Source organism: Ovis canadensis, chromosome 5 (genome assembly GCF_042477335.2).
Source record: "Ovis canadensis isolate MfBH-ARS-UI-01 breed Bighorn chromosome 5, ARS-UI_OviCan_v2, whole genome shotgun sequence".
Lineage (NCBI taxonomy): Eukaryota > Metazoa > Chordata > Mammalia > Artiodactyla > Bovidae > Ovis > Ovis canadensis.
The window spans coordinates 69,665,844-69,682,504 of NC_091249.1; positions in this window are offsets into that span (position 1 = coordinate 69,665,844).

Consider the following 16,661-nt stretch of genomic DNA (forward strand, 5'->3'; position numbering starts at 1 on the left):
CCTAACAATTCACAAATGTTAGAGTTCTAAACAAATTTAAGGGTTGGTAGAAATGTGGGGATGTAGGAACCCTTAGGAATTGCTACAGATACAAATATGGAAATATAAATGAAATGGTCATCCCACCCCTTGGAATAGAATGGCACTCCTTAAAACTTTACTGGACACTTGTTAAAAATGTCAAGGCTGACTTTATTACAACAGAGGAGAGAGACTGCACTCAACTCTGCTGAAACAAAAGGCAGGAGAATCTTCAAATGCTGACATGAATTAATGGAAAGGGACTAAAGAACATTATGGGGAGGTTGGTTGATGTGACTGGGCCACCCATGTTTCCTGTCGCTTTTCAAAGTTAGGCTTCTACCCTCCCACTGGTAGCCTTCCATGATTACATTTCAAAGAGATGACTCTCAGGTCCTAGAGAAAGATGTTTCTGGGTGGTAGAAATTTTACAAGTATCAGTTTTCTAAAATTGATGCCCTAAGGAAAGGGAGGAGGGGGCCTCCAATCATGAACAAACTTGCCTCAATTTTAGGGAAGCTAAAGGGAGTATTTGGGCAGTCTTGATCAACACCTATCAGCAACTCCACACCAGCAGATAGCTGACACATTGACAGAAAGATGAACAGACAGACAGACAAGCAGATATGTATGAGTATGTCTACTGGAGATTATATTTAGGATCAGGGAGTTGGAACCCAATATAATACCCAAGAGTAGATAGGTCAGCTATGGCATACACACACACATATTCAGCAATCATTCTGCACCATATGCCCTTAGCCGAGTTTTTACATCGGCTATCGCTTTTCACACTGACATCTCTCACCCTTCCACCTATTTTAGACAGGTTTTCTCCCAAAGAGTAGGAATTACTCTACCCACATAATGTCCAGGGACTGGAATGCAAAAGTAGGAAGTCAAGAAACACCTGGAGTAACAGGCGAATTTGGCCTTGGAATGCGGAATGAGGCAGGGCAAAGACTAGTAGAGTTTTGCCAAGAAAATGCACTGGTCATAGCAAACACCCTCTTCCAGCAACACAAGAGAAGACTCTACACATGGACATCACCAGATGGTCAACACCAAAATCAGATTGATTATATTCTTTGCAGCCAAAGATGGAGAAGCTCTATAAAGTCAACAAAAACAAGACCAGGAGCTGACTGTGGCTCAGATCATGAACTCCTTATTACCAGATTCAGACTCAAATTGAAGAAAATAGGGAAAACCGCTAGACCATTCAGGTATGACCTAAATCAAATCCCTTATGATTATACAGTGGAAGTGAGAAATAGATTCAAGGGCCTAGATCTGATAGATAGAGTGCCTGATGAACTACAGAATGAGGTCTGTGACATTGTACAGGAGACAGGGATCAAGACCATCCCCATGGAAAAGAAATGCAAAAAAGCAAAATGGCTGTCTGGGGAGGCCTTACAAATAGCTCTGAAAAGAAGAGAGGCGAAAAGCAAAGGAGAAAAGGAAAGATATAAGCATCTGAATGCAGAGTTCCAAAGAATAGCAAGAAGAGATAAGAAAGCCTTCTTCAGCGATCAATGCAAAGAAATAGAGGAAAACAACAGAATGGGAAAGACTAGAGATCTCTTCAAGAAAATTAGAGATACCAAGGGAATATTTCATGCAAAGATGGGTTCGTTAAAGGACAGAAATGGTCTGGACCTAACAGAAGCAGAAGATATTAAGAAGAGGTGGCAAGAATACATGGAAGAACTGTACAAAAAAAGATCTTCACGACCCAGATAATCATGATGATGTGATCGCTAATCTAGAGCCAGACATCTTGGAATGTGAAGTCAAGTTGGCCTTAGAAAGCATCACTATGAACAAAGCTAGTGGAGGTGATGGAATTCCGGTTGAGCTGTTTCAAATCCTGAAAGATGATGCTGTGTAAGTGCTGCACACAATGTGCCAGAAAACTTGGAAACCTCAGCAGTGGCCACAGGACTGGAAAAGGTCAGTTTTCATTCCAATCCCAAAGAAAGGCAATGCCAAAGAATGCTCAAACTACCGCACAATTGCACTCATCTCACATGCTAACAAAGTAATGCTCAAAATTCTCCAAGCCAGCCTTCAGCAATATGTGAACGGTGAACTCCCTGATGTTCAAGCTGGTTTTAGAAAAGGCAGAGGAACCAGAGATCAAATTGCCAACATCCGCTCAATCATGGAAAAAGCAAGAGAGTTCCAGAAAAACATCTATTTCTGCTTTATTGACTATGCCAAAGCCTTTGACTGTGTGGATCACAATAAACTATGGAAAATTCTTCAAGAGAAGGGAATACCAGACCACCTGACCTGCCTCTTGAGAAATCTGTATGCAGGTCAGGAAGTAACAGTGAGAACTGGACATGGAACAACAGACTGGTTCCAAATAGGAAAAGGAGTACATCAAGGCTGTATATTGTCACCCTGCTTATTTAACTTCTATGCAGAGTACATCATGAGAAACGCTGGACTGGAAGAAACACAAGCTGGAATCAAGATTGCTGGAAGAAATATCAATAACCTCAGATATGCAGATGATACCACCCTTATGGCAGAAAGTGAAGAGGAACTAAAAAGCCTCTTGATGAAAGTGAAAGAGGAGAGCGAAAAAGTTGGATTAAAGCTCAACATTCAGAAAACGAAGATCATGGCATCCGGTCCCATCACTTCATGGGAAATAGACGGGGAAACAGTGACAACAGTGTCAGACTTTATTTTGGGGGGCTCCAAAATCACTGCAGATGGTAACTGCAGCCATGAAATTAAAAGATGCTTACTCCTTGGAAGAAAAGTTATGACCAACCTAGATAGTATATTCAAGAGCAGAGACCTTACTTTGCCAATTAAGGTCCGTCTAGTCAAGGCTATGGTTTTTCCTGTGGTCATGTATGGATGTGAGAGTTGGACTGTGAAGAAGGCTGAGCACCGAAGAATTGATGCTTTTGAACTGTGGTGATGGAGAAGACTCTTGAGAGTCCCTTGGACTGCAAGGAGATCCAACTAGTCCATTCTGAAGGAGATCAGCCCTGGGATTTCTTTGGAAGGAATGGTGCTAAAGCTGAAACTCCAGTACTTTGGCCACCTCATGCAAAGATTTGACTCATTGGAAAATACTCTGATGCTGGGAGGGATTTGGGGGCAGGAGGAGAAGTGGACGACCCAGGATGAGATGGCTGGATGGCATCACCGACTCGATAGACGTGAGTCTGAGTGAACTCCGAGAGATGGTGATGGACAGGGAGGCCTGGCGTGCTGCGATTCATGGGGTCGCAAGGAGTCGGACACGACTGAGCAACTGAACTGAACATAGTATGCATTGGCGTTTGTGTGGAAGTGACTCAGGTCTCTTCCAATTATATTCCTCTGGCCAAAGAAATTCACTTGGTCATGATCAATTTCAAAGAGGGGAAGAGAAGTACAATTCTACCATATCCCCCAAAGGTAGAGAGCAAGTAACACCTATGAGTAGAACTAAGGACTAGCACACTCTCAAAATGCCCAACTGAGGTGGTTTTGGCTACTCTTTTTTTTTTTTTTTTTTTGGTTTTGACTCTTATTGTATGACATAAAGATCCATGACAAGCAGTCATTTGCAGTTTTACTGAGCCATGATTTGAATCACATGTTAATGAGGGTTGGAGGTTGGTTGGAGAGAGTACCAAAGCAAGTCTCTTATCCGCAAATGAATCAAGCTAACTTCCCACCATTCATATCAAATCACACTGCAACTTCATTGTTCTGTTGTTGCAAATGCACTAATGCTTAACGTACACTTAGGTTTCACAGGAGAATCTAACTGCTATACATTTGAGGACTATCAAAGTGCTTGAGGGGCTTCCCAGGTGGCAGTAGTAGTAAAGAACCCACTTGCCAGTGCAGGAGATATAAGAGATGCAGGTTTGACCCTCAGGAAGATCCCCTGGAGAAGGAAATGGCAACCCACTCCAGTATTCTTGCCTGGGGAATCCCATGGACAGAGGATCCTGGCAGGCTACAGTCCATGGGGTCAAAAAGAGTTGCACTTGACTGAAGCGCCTTAGCACACATGTACAGAGTGCTTGAGACAGGTCCACTCACTGATTTGTCGATCGTGTCTATTAATCATAGCAAATGTTCATGTCAACTACTGTTCTCGGTCATAATGCCTCCCCACTTATAAGAGTCACAGTGAGTAAGATGCATACTGACTGGAATTCAGTGAGTCCAGTGTTATCAGAGAGAGACAGTCATGCCTCAAAGTGGACTGGGTACAGTGGAGTTTTTATTCCAAAATGTGGAATGGGACTTTGGAAAGAGCACAAGATTTGGAGCACAGAGGCTCACTAGCTGTGTAATCACAGCCATGTGATTGAATCATTCTTAACTTCATTGTCTTTATTAGAAAATGAGGCTATAAAACAGAAAATATGACTTTCTTCCTTGCCTCACTTTTTTTCCTTCTACCCCTCCCTCCTGTTGAAACTATGCTGTGAGAAACTGTCAAATTTAGCAGAGAAGGGCTTGCTTGTTTCCATTGGATTATAAATACCTGAGCCTCCTTCTATGAAAGGAGGCAAAGGTTCTAAGGGTCTTCCTTCCCCATCTCAGCAGAGGACCCCAGGTCCCTGCTACCAGGATGGAGCCACAGCCCAGGAGAGGAGCAAACAGAGAAGGAGATCCAAGAAAGTAGAAGCCTCTGAATGACCTGAAGGAAAGGTGGTTGAGTGATGTAGAAAAGATACAAAACCTATTGTACGCCACCTTCTCTATTTTCTTACCTGCATGTCTGAGTGGATATTCCATGTATGACCAATGGGTACAATAATAACTCTGTCACTCAAGGCAGCTGTAAATCAACAGCCTTTCAAATTATAAAGTGTTGCATGTAAATATAACACTGAGCTACAAGGGAAGCACAAGAATACTGGAGTGGGGAGCCTATCCCTTCTCCAGTGGATCTTCCCAACCTAGGAATTGAACTGGGGTCTCCTGCATTGCAGGCAGATTCTTTACCAACTCTGCTATCAGGGAAGCCCATACATGTAAATATGAGAGATGATCATTTTGAGCTCAAGGATTATAGTGTGTGTCAGTATGGAATTCCTCCAGAGGGAACTGGGTAGAGGCATATTTGAAGTCCTTTAACATGCTGGATCTAGAACCATTACTTAAAGTTTTCATATTCAGAGCCTTTCTTTTGTCTTCTCTTTGTCAAGGACTCTCATTTGAGGAATGAGTTATTCCACACAAGCACAAAGGCACACTTGATACAGAAAATGTCTCCAACTAGAATAATCCACAGCATTCGAACTGAGAGAGTTCTTATAGATCATTTAGGACAATGTTGTCCCATGGAACTTTATACAATGATGGGCATGCTCTATATCTGCACTGTGCAATACAGGTGCAGCCTCTAGTCACATACGGCTATGAGGCACTTAAAATGTGGCTAGCACAACTGAGAAATTTCAACCGTACATAATCTTAATTTAAATTTGAATTTTGAGAACAGCCCTCAGAAGATGCATAAATTATTCTAAAATTATATGTGAAATATTGAGTTTGCAAAACAACACTATCTTCCAGTAACATAGTTATCCAAGAATAAGTATTAAATAAACTAGGAAGGGTATCTACAGGGAGGATGGTATAGGGGTGGGAATGAAAATGGTGATAAGAGGTGAAGGTAAAAACAAGAAGATAGCTTTGCACACAAAAATGATAGTTGAACACAAACTGAAGGATTTAGTAAGTCTCTGTACCCAAAGTACTAGAATGAAAGGAAAAAAAAAAAATGTCTGTGTGGATGTTTTTCAAGGTTAGACTTAGCATTCACCAAATTCTCAAAAAGGCTGAAGACTTCCACCAAAATGCCAAGAATCTCTGAGCTAGGGGAGAATAAGCTCCAAACAGATGGGACAGGAATGGAATGTGGACTGATTTAATAATAAAAAGACAATCTTTTAACTGACCATGTGGTTGACAGTTCTCTGGTTAACCAACAAAGGGAGACATTTTATCTTACAGTGGGAAAACATTAAAAAATAGTACTCAAACATTTTAAGGAGAAGGCAATGGCACCCCACTCCAGTACTCTCACCTGGAAAATCCCATGGACAGAGGAGCCTGGTAGGCTGCAGTCCATGGAGTCGCTAAGAGTTAGACACGAATGAAGTGACATAGCAGCAGCAGCAACAAACATTTTAAGTATCTCACTTCAACTTATATAAATTACATGTAAGTGCCTTTGCCAGTCTTCTTGCATGGAACCAAGGACTTTTCGTGAATGCATCCATTGACTAGATTTCTATATTACATTTCTCCCATAAATAAACATAATGCATTTTCTGATTCCCACTCTTTCTCTAAATGAAGCAAGAGCATAGGGACTCTTCAGAAGCAACCTGAGTCCAGAATCCTTCTTGACTTTCTATAGTATCTGCTGCTGCTAAGCTGCTAAGTCACTTCAGTCGTGTCCGACTCTGTGTGACCCCATAGATGGCAGCCCACTAGGCTCCCCCGTCCCTAGGATTCTCCAGGCAAGAACACTGGAGTGGGTTGTCATTTCCTTCTCCAATACATGAAAGTGAAAAGTGAAAGTGAAGTCCCTCAGTCGTGTCCAACTCTGTGCGACCCCATGGACAGTAGCCTACCAGGCTCCTCCACCCATGGGATTTTTCCAGGCAAGAGTACTGGAGTGGGGTGCCATTGCCTTCTCCCTATAGTATCTAGCCCACATCTAACTCAAAAGCAATCTTTTTTCAATTTAATGCAATTAGTCTTTCCAATGGAAAAAAGTAGGTTTCATAAAAACACCCCCTCTCTGCTCCCTAATGTTGATAGCTATGGGATGCAGAATAATGATCCACCAAAGATGAACATGAGCTTCTCTGGTGGCTGAGTGGTAAAGAACCTGCCTGCCAATGCAGGATATGTGGGTTCGGTCCCTGCATGGGGATGACGCCCTGAAGTAAGAAATGGCAACCCATTCCAGTATTCTTGCCTGGGAAGTCCCATGGCCAGAGGAGCCTGGCAGGGTACCATAGGGTAGCAAAAGAGTATGACGTGAGTTGGCAACTAAACAACAACAACAACAAAAGTGACCATGCTCTAATCCTCAGAACCCATGAATATAATACTGTTTGGCAAAAGATGATAGCAGATGTGATTAAATCAAAGTTCTTGAGCTGGGGAGATTATGTCAGCTTACCCAGTGAACCCAGTGTAATCATAATGTTCCTTGTGAAAGAGAGAGGTGATGAGGCAGAGAGAAATTTGAAAATACTGTACTGGTAGCTACTATGGAGGAAGGAGCCAGTCACAAGTCAAGGAATGTAGGAGGCATTTGGAAATTGGAAAAGGCAAGGGAACAGGCTCTCCCTTTGGGCCTCAGGAAGGAATGGAGTCCTGCTGACAAGCCAGTGAAACTCATTTCAGATTGACCTCTAATGAGATAATAAATTTGTATTGTTTTACTTTGCCAACAAAGGTCCATCTAGACAAAGCTATGGTTTTTCCAGTAGTCATGTATGGATATGAGAGCTGGACTATAAAGAAGGGTGAGCGCCAAAATATTGATGCTTTTGAACTGTGGTGTTGGAGATTCTTGAGAGTCCTTTGGACTGCAAGGAGATCCAACCGGTCCATCCTAAAGGAAATCAGTCCTGAATATTCATTGGAAGGACTGATGCTGAAGCTGAAACTCCAATACTTTGGCCACTTGATGCAAAAAACTGACTTATTGGAAAAGACCCTGATACTGGGAAAGATTGAAGGCGAGAGAAGGGGATGACAAAGGATGAGATGGTTGGATGGCATCACTGACTCAATGGACATGAGTTTGAGTAAACTCCAGGAGTTGGTGATGGACAGGGAGGCCTGGCGTGCTGCAGTCCATGGAGTCACAAAGAGTCGGACACGACTGAGTGACGGAACTGAACTGAAGCCACTAGGTCTATGGTTATTTGTTAAAGCAGGAATGGGAAATGAATACACCTATTTACATAGGTAATTAAATAGTCATAACTGCAATGAACATAAACTGCTTTGGGATAAAACAAGTCTTACAAAACATGTAGTTCAATTTTTGAGAACAGGATTATTGAAGTAAATGATTGAGGTATGCTAGCAGTAATTATTCAGGATACTGCAGACATCAGTCACCATGTTTCAGGGGAAAACAGAGTGTTCATTAATCCAGCCAACCAACCTCCTAATCTAGAAAGAAAGCTCACTTTTTTTGATTGGTTGCTAAATGCCAGGCACTGTGCTAATTACTTTACAACATTTCTGTCAGTAAATATAGCTTCCAATTACATTTCACCAATGAGAAAAAATTCAGAGTGCTTAAATAACTTGTCTCAGACTACACAGTTAGTAAATGGAAGACTTACTAACACTTGATCCATGATCCATCCAGTTTGACAGTTTAGGCTCTAAAAGCCCCTTCTAAACATGAGTTTCTACATTCCCCAGATTCTAACCCAAACAGCTTATTTTACTGGTGAAAAAACTACAATTAGTATAAGTAAGTCTGGCTCTATCACCATAGTAGTCAAAATCACAGCAAGAAACAATAGTCACACAGGGTAATTTGAAAGGAACTAAAAAAAGGCCTTTTCACAAGATGTGTTTTTATACACACTCAGAAACCATCACTGAGGCAAAGTGGAAGTTTATTCCACATCAAGGAAAGAAGGCAAATAAAATTCACATGAAAATGACATGACAAAATGCAAATAAGAGTTTGTGATCAGGAAATATCAAGGGATATATAGACATTTCTCTTTGATGTTTCTAGCATCACATGGCATTATCAAGAAATTTCATTTGCAATATGATAAATATGTAGCCAAACAATGAATCCAATTGAGCCGCTTACTATCTATGGGCTCTCAGACAAGTCACTTACCCACCGAGAGCCTCCGGTTCTTATCTGAATGTTACCTCCTACCACCTCCACAAGGCTGCTTCAGGGATTATGCATGATAATGGATACGGAAGTGCTTAGTAAATAAACTGACATGGCCTCTACAGATATGAGAGATGATTACAACATGTGAAATAAATGCAGTGGATGATCAGCGTGACAAACTGTGTCATTAGACTAACGCGTGCCAACTCAGGCTCCCTCTGAAAAGAGTAGAACTTTAGCTCAGAGAAATGCTGGGTTTTGTTTAAAACCTTGTTGATGTTACAGGCTTTGTCATCCAGGACCTTTCATCACTGCCTCTGACATCTGAGAAATGCCAAATCGAATAATCATCCTTAAGTAAAGTAAGATGACAAATTAAAATCCAGGCAGGGTCCTTTGCAATTACAACCTACTACTGCAATTGGCCCTTGTTTAAAATGGTTTCATTAAATCCAACTGCACAATTCCCTCTTGCAATGTATAGTATTAAATTGCTGCTACACAGTGAGGCCACACATTTATTATAAAAATAAAATGCCAAAAATCACAACCATTTTGGCCTTTATTTTTCAAAAAAAAATTCTTTTACTGAGTGTACAATATAGTGACAAGTCAGCTGCTCAGACCTGTATTTTGAGAAAAACACTTTTGTTTCAATGTATGAACTGGTGAGGCAGAACAGACGCTAAGTGAATTGTGAAATGGACTATCTTAACTTTACATTTCTCATACTCCTGAGCAAAATATTTGTTAAGTGAATGCTGAAAAAGAGGAGAGGGCAGCATGTGGATGACCAACTAATCTGGAGATGTAATTCACAAAAGATATGTAAATAATAATAATATGAAAAATTTCAACTGCAAGCTCCATGAGAGCAAAGTCTTTATTTTGTGAACTATTCTACCTCCAACACCTTCTTCCACCAAGTGTGGAACACAGGAGATGGTTGACATTTACTGACAGGATGGATGAACTTCCCTGGTATCCAAATAAGTGCGTGCAACCTAAAACCATAGGAAGATGTCATTATTCACCTAACAGATGACCAAAATTTTCATTTTGCATTTCATGAAAAACAAAACAATGTTGACAAAGCACAGAAGGAGAAGCTTTCAGGTGTGATTCTATTTTGGAAACAATTTGGGAGGAGGAGTCGGGGAAAAGGAGAGAGAAAGAGAGAAAATAGGGAGAGAAAAGGAGAGATGGAGGATCTCCAAGTTCATTTATTCCAACTCCTTCATTTTACAAATGATGATGTCACTCATTTATTCCAATGGGACCAAGTCCTTTCCCTCAGAGCTGTCAAATGGAAGAGATAGACCTGAACAAGTTATCGGAGGAAGTGCAGTGTGCTACGTGAAAGGGTAATGGAGATCCCGCCTAGTGAGCTTCGGCTCCCTCACAGAGCTAGCTTAGGCTCTGAAGGAGCTTCCCAGAAATGACACTTCAGCTGAGACTTGAAAGATAGGAAGGTTTGAAGCAAAGGAAGGAGCGCAATGACTTTGGACTTAAAAAAAAAAAAGTCAGTGGTACTAAACTTAAATCCCCGAACATTACAGAAAAAACAAAGCAAGAATACTATGACAAGTGAAGGAAAGAAGATAAATCAACTGGGAAACTTGAGGCCCAAACAACAATATGACAAAGAGTTTCCTTGTAACTCACATGTTTCAGGCTGAGTGCTGAAGAAACCAGCAACCTGGAAATGCCAACAGGCACAGACCGAAAAAAAGCAAACCAAAACAACAAAAGCCCTCTCTCTCTAGGCAGCGGACAAGGAAAGGGGCAGCCTAGTAATCACTAAAAGAAGATGTTACCCAGAGAGTCACTCAGAAACGCCACATGATAAACCAAACAAATTTTCCAAAATGTGTTTGAATGACCCCAAAGAAGGCATCCCCAAAACAGAACAAACAGAATTTTTTTTTAAAAAAAAGGAAGACTTAAGCCCTAGTAAGTCAATAATTGTATTAAATATAAGTGATCTAAATCACCAATTAAAAGTCAGAGCATGCAAAATAGATTTAAAAACATGACCCAACTATATGTTATTTATAAGAAATGCACTTAAAATGTAACATTAATAAAAAAGAAATGTAGGCACTCCTATTAGAGGTACTCTAACTAAAAGAAACTTAGGGCAAAGAAAATTATAAAATGATAAAAGAGTAATCCAAAAAGAAGACATAGCAACCCTAAAAGTATACGTACAAAAGAACAGAGCTATAAAACATGTAAAGCAAAAATCTACAGACATAAAATGAGGAACAGACAAATCCACAATTGTAGTTGAAGAGCTCAATACCCTTCTCTCAACAGTTGAGAGTACAGCTACATGGAGCATCAGATAGAATATAGAACAATTCAACACCACCATCAACCATTAGGATATAATCAGCGTTTGTAGAACACTTCTCCTGCCTGCAAGGTTCAACCCCTGGGTTGGGAAGATCCCCTGGAGAAGGAAATGGCAACCTACTCCAGTATTCTTGCCTGGAAAATCCCATGGATGGAGGAGCCTGGTCGCAAAGAGTTGGACACGACTGAGCGACTTCACTTCACTTCACTTCCCCCAACAATAACATGAAACATATACCAAGATAGTTTATACATTCTGGGCCAGAAAAAAAAAAAAAACAGTAAACGTAAAGAGTTGAAACCATTTGAGTGTGTTCTCCAACCATAGGGTAATGAAGTTAAAATCAAAAGCAAAAAGATATCTACAAAATTTCCAACTGGAAGACTAAACAACACACTTCTAAATAATGAATGGGTCAAAAAAAAGTCTTGAGAGATATATTTTTTTAATATATTGAACTGAATAAAAATGAAAATACACCATATTAAAATTTGTGGAACGTAGTTAAAGCAATGCTTGGAGGGAAATTTATAGCACTAAATGTATACAACAGAAAAGAGAAAAAGTCTCAAATGAAGAATCTAAAATTCCTACCTTAAGACCTACAAAAGAAAAGCAAAATAATCCCAAAGCAAGCAGGAGACAGAAATAATAAAAATAGAAGTCCATGAAACACACCAGAAAAGCAATACGGAAAAATCAGTGAAACAAAGAGCTGGAAAGATCAATAAAATTGACAAACAGAGCATATGATTAAATACCAGGCAGACATCAAAAAGATAATATGAAAATGCTATGAACAACTCTACACACAAAAATTTGACAATTTATACAAATATGCAGCAATTCCTCAAAAAACACAAGCTACAACAACTCACCCAGTATGAAATAGAACATTTGAAGAGCTCCATAACATAGATCACATTTGTAATTGAAAATCTCCCTACAACAAAGATCTTCAGGCTTGGATACTTCCACTGGCAAATTCTACCAAATATTTAAAGAATTAATACCACAGTCTCTTCTAGAGATTGCTTGAGTGTTTACTATGTGCCAGGCACTCTTCCATTCCAACTGTTTTTACATGTCTTGAACTTATCTAATCCTTTCAACAACCCTATAAAATAGGCACTATTACTACTCCATCCTATATGAGGAAAATGAAGCCCGGAGTGCTTATTAGGCACACAGCTAGCACAGAGCATAACTAGGATTCTAGTTAAAACCTCTGGGGTCTATTTGAAGCCAATCAGATTTCTTGTATTTTAATCTAATGCCAAATTTATTGTCAAATTTCACTTTTGTGAAGGGAAATTCAGATCTGACCAGGATGTGTTATTTCAACAAAGACGTTAGGGTAATAGCAAAGCTGGCATTCTCAATAGAAACATGTGTTTTTTAAACAAAAATAAAGGTTATTCCTGCTAGCAGCTGCCATACAATTTCCATCTACATGACAGTTAAAATATATCTGTAAACCAGAAAAGAGCTTTCTTATTGAAAATGATAAGAGCTTCATGATAGCAGAAACAGTCGCACCACTATAATTACAAGAATCAAAACACTGCTTCATTAGTTTTTCCCTGTGTTTGTTATTTTACCCCATCAAGACTAATTACACCCCTTCCCATTGATTTTAACAAGCACCCTGGGTTAAACACTATAGACAGCCCAGTTAGAGAAAGCTGTGGTTTATAGCTGCATCTGAACTGCCTCTGTTTAGAAGAAAACAGTATGCTTAAAGCATTATATTGACAAATAAAATTTTCTTGACTTATGTTTTCTCTGAATAAAAGTGGAAACATGACTGCTCCCCTCAAAAAAAAATGTAGAGAAAAATAATTTAAATTTTAATAGTCAGTAAAGGCTCTTTCCACTTATGTACTTCCTTCTCAACAACCAAGAGCTCTACATTAACTCAGTCCTCAAAACAATCTGTGGTGCCCCTGAAGGCAAGCCTTGCCCCAGTTTCCTGGGTATTTGACACGTTTTCTATTACAAGACATTGGCAGGCAAAGGCCATGCTGCCGGGAGGGAGGCCGACTCAGGGGCACAGCGGTTCTGGCAGTTTTGGGGGTCGGAGGTGGCTCCCATCAGGTTTCTCCAACTTTTCCAGAAAGGGACCTCTAACCAGCAGAACAGGGCCCTGCAGGATTTGTTGTTGTTTAGTCGCTAAGTCGTGTCCAACTCTATTGCCACTTCATGGACTATAGCCCACCAGGCTCCTGTGTCCATGGGATTTCCCAGGCAAGAATACTGGAGTGAGTAGCCACTTCCTTCTCTAGGGGATCTGCCAGAGTCAGAGATCAAATCCGCATCTCCTGTATTCGCAAGCGGTTTCTTTACCACTGGGCCACCAAGCTTTGAGGATGTACTAATTGCAAGTGTTTCTATATGACTGAGCATATATAGCTGCCATCCTTCAGTATTTCCATTATGTTCAACCTAACATAACACCTGCTATGTACAATGCAGCTTGCGAAGCAGGGTCCCAAGCAAGACGTCTTTTATGTCTCCTTTTGTTAAAATTAAGAATCCATTGCAATCTCACACTCCATGAAGTTATACATTCAAGAAAAACGTTTTTCCTGCAAATCTTTGAGAGCAATTTGCTAAGAGGAGCATTTTGCCCATCTATCTTTCAGCTCCACACATCCTTCAGAGAGATGGCCATATTTTCCCAGTAGAAATACATACACTGCTTTGAGAATTGCTGGTGATACCCCTAGGAAGAGGTTTCAGAGGTAGATCAGAGGGACTGGCTGGCACTTTGCTATTTCCCATTTCTTCGCTGCAAAATCTTTGCCTTTAATAAGGCCCCCAAACCATTGTTACCATTTATTGTTTCAGGACAAAATGGTTCTCTTGACAGAACAATTAACACCTAAGGAAACAAGTTATAATGCTGGCTCTAACTTCACACAACTGAACTGAACTTCACACATACAAAAAGACTACTCTCCATACTGGAATGGTTCCAACTGTAATCTGATGCATAGTTTAATCCAATTTAAAACTGTAATTAAAAATCGTAGCCATCTAGTTTCAAAGCTTTAGATCCAACCACCAAGACACCAGAAGAGCTGTACTGAACTTTTTTCTGCTGTATCTGAGGATACGTTCAGAAATATTTTTAAACAAATGAATTAAGGCTCTAAACCTCCACGCTATATTCCCCAGCTTTAAAATGTCATTTGGGAAAGAAATTAAGACAGTAAAACTTTCCTTGTAGTCACCCTAACCTAATCAGTGACTGGTATGACCTTGTACATTTCTCCCCTCCTTGCCCCAAATCCTGTTTCCATTTGCTGTAATGTTACACTGGGATCATTCATTTATTGAATTTTTTCTGGCTGCTTTTTGGAGACTTCATGTCCTGAGGACCACAGAAAAAAAATTTTTGACCGATTGACAAGAATGACTTTGGTTTTGACTAATTACTCCATCCTTAAACTACACAAATAACAGAGGAGCTTCAGCCCAAAAAATAATTTCCCCTAAACCTCTAAAGGAACTGGCAATGCAATCATTTCAAAGTCTGAATAACTGATGGACTCCTGAATTTAAGGAGACACCTAAACTCAAAACAGGAAAACAAAAGCATACAACTGAACAGTTAGCATTTTCTCCTTTGTCATCGGATCTAAAAGTTCATCCTGGCACCGACACAAAGCAGTAATGATTCCATCAGCAGCTTAACAGATGGCAGGCACTAAATGGCTCTAACCTTCTCGTAGAATGCTGGAGAATAGCTCCATGGAGTTTAATTTAACAGGATGGTGACTGCTATTTTCTCTCTGCTGTCTCCTGCACAGCATGACTGTCCATAGCTTAGAGAGATACATCTTAAGGTCCGGCAGTGCAGTCACTCAGTTTAACCCTTTAGGACAAGTAAGGATCTTGAGTTGTTAGGGGATCCTTTTTCTGCATGGGATTCTGTTCCACCAAATACAACCCAAAGTTTTGAGTTAACAAAGCAGGCTGTGCATGTTGGCATATTTTTAGGCTCTCTTTTCTTCTATTAGCATTTAAGAGACACTAGATCATCTTTTTCTTAGACAATGAATTACATTTTTCTGAAGGACTAAAATCCCGGGTGGCACAGTGGTAAAGAATCTGCCTGCCCATGCAGGAGACACAAGAGACACGGGCTCAATCCCTGGGTAGGGAAAATGCCCTAGAGGAGGAAATGGTAACCAAATCCAGTTTCTTGCCTGGAAAATTCAATGGACAGAGAAGCCTGGTGGGCTATAAAGTCCACGGGATTGCAAAGAGTCAGACGTAACCAAGCACACACACAGGCAAAATATTAGGAAAAAAAAGTTTTCATATTGCAAACTCCTTCTCCCAGCCAGCTTAAGGATAACCACATTACTTAGAATCCTGATAGAATCGCTGCAGCTGTTCATGATCAGCTGGGGAGCTTGATGCCACCCTGAGGCAGGCACTGCAGCCTAGAATCTCTGGGGGTGGGATCCAGGCATCAGAATTTTTGAATCTCCAAGGGGAATCCAATTGACAGTCGAGGAATGTAAGAAATATTGCATTTTAAGTTAAATCTCTCAAGTGTTTCTATAAGTTAATTTTTATTTGGAGTCCTCATCACACTGGGTCTGTCCTTCTTAGGACTCTACCCCTTTACCTGCCTCAGTCTCTCCAAGGCTTATGTGAAGGCTCCAGGGTTTTCAAGATGAGCCAGAATTAGTTAGTATGACCTGCCCAGACATCAGGGAAACCAAATACTGGAACTGCAGCCCTGAATTCAGGGATGTCCTCAGAGCAGGCTGTAGTAGTTAGAAAGGTCTGAAAGCAAAAGCCTTCCGTGCTTCATATTGCTCCCTGCAGTTATGGTGCACTCCTGACCAGGGTAGGAAGTGGTCCCACACAGGGCAGCTCCGCCTTTCTGTGTATAAGGCTGAGCCTGGAGAGAACTCATCTTCCAAAACATATGATGTGCCCTGCACCAATTCAGACACGATTACACTACCGTGCAAGCTGCTGGTGAGGCTGCGGGACCATCGAGCTACACATTTTGTGCTGAGCTCTCCACAATGCATCCTGTGCTATTTTCTGCATCTTTTAATTAAATAAGCAATCATGCCGTGATTAACCCAAGTGATAAGTGTATCTGGTCTTACCATCAATTAGTGCCCCCCCCCCATTGTCCTCTCTTAGTAGAAGGAAGTGGTAAGCCTCTTGGAAATCCACTGAACAAGTCAAAAGAGAAGACAAATCCCGCCCTTCTATTGCACACAGTAGGTGTTCAATAAGTGCTGGATGAACCAATCAAGGACTCTACCCCACAAGAGCCCCAGGCTTTAACAAAGGAAGACTTGGACAGGGCACTTTGGAAACAAAGCACCGAAATCTACTTGCATACATTCAAGTAAAAGGTGGACA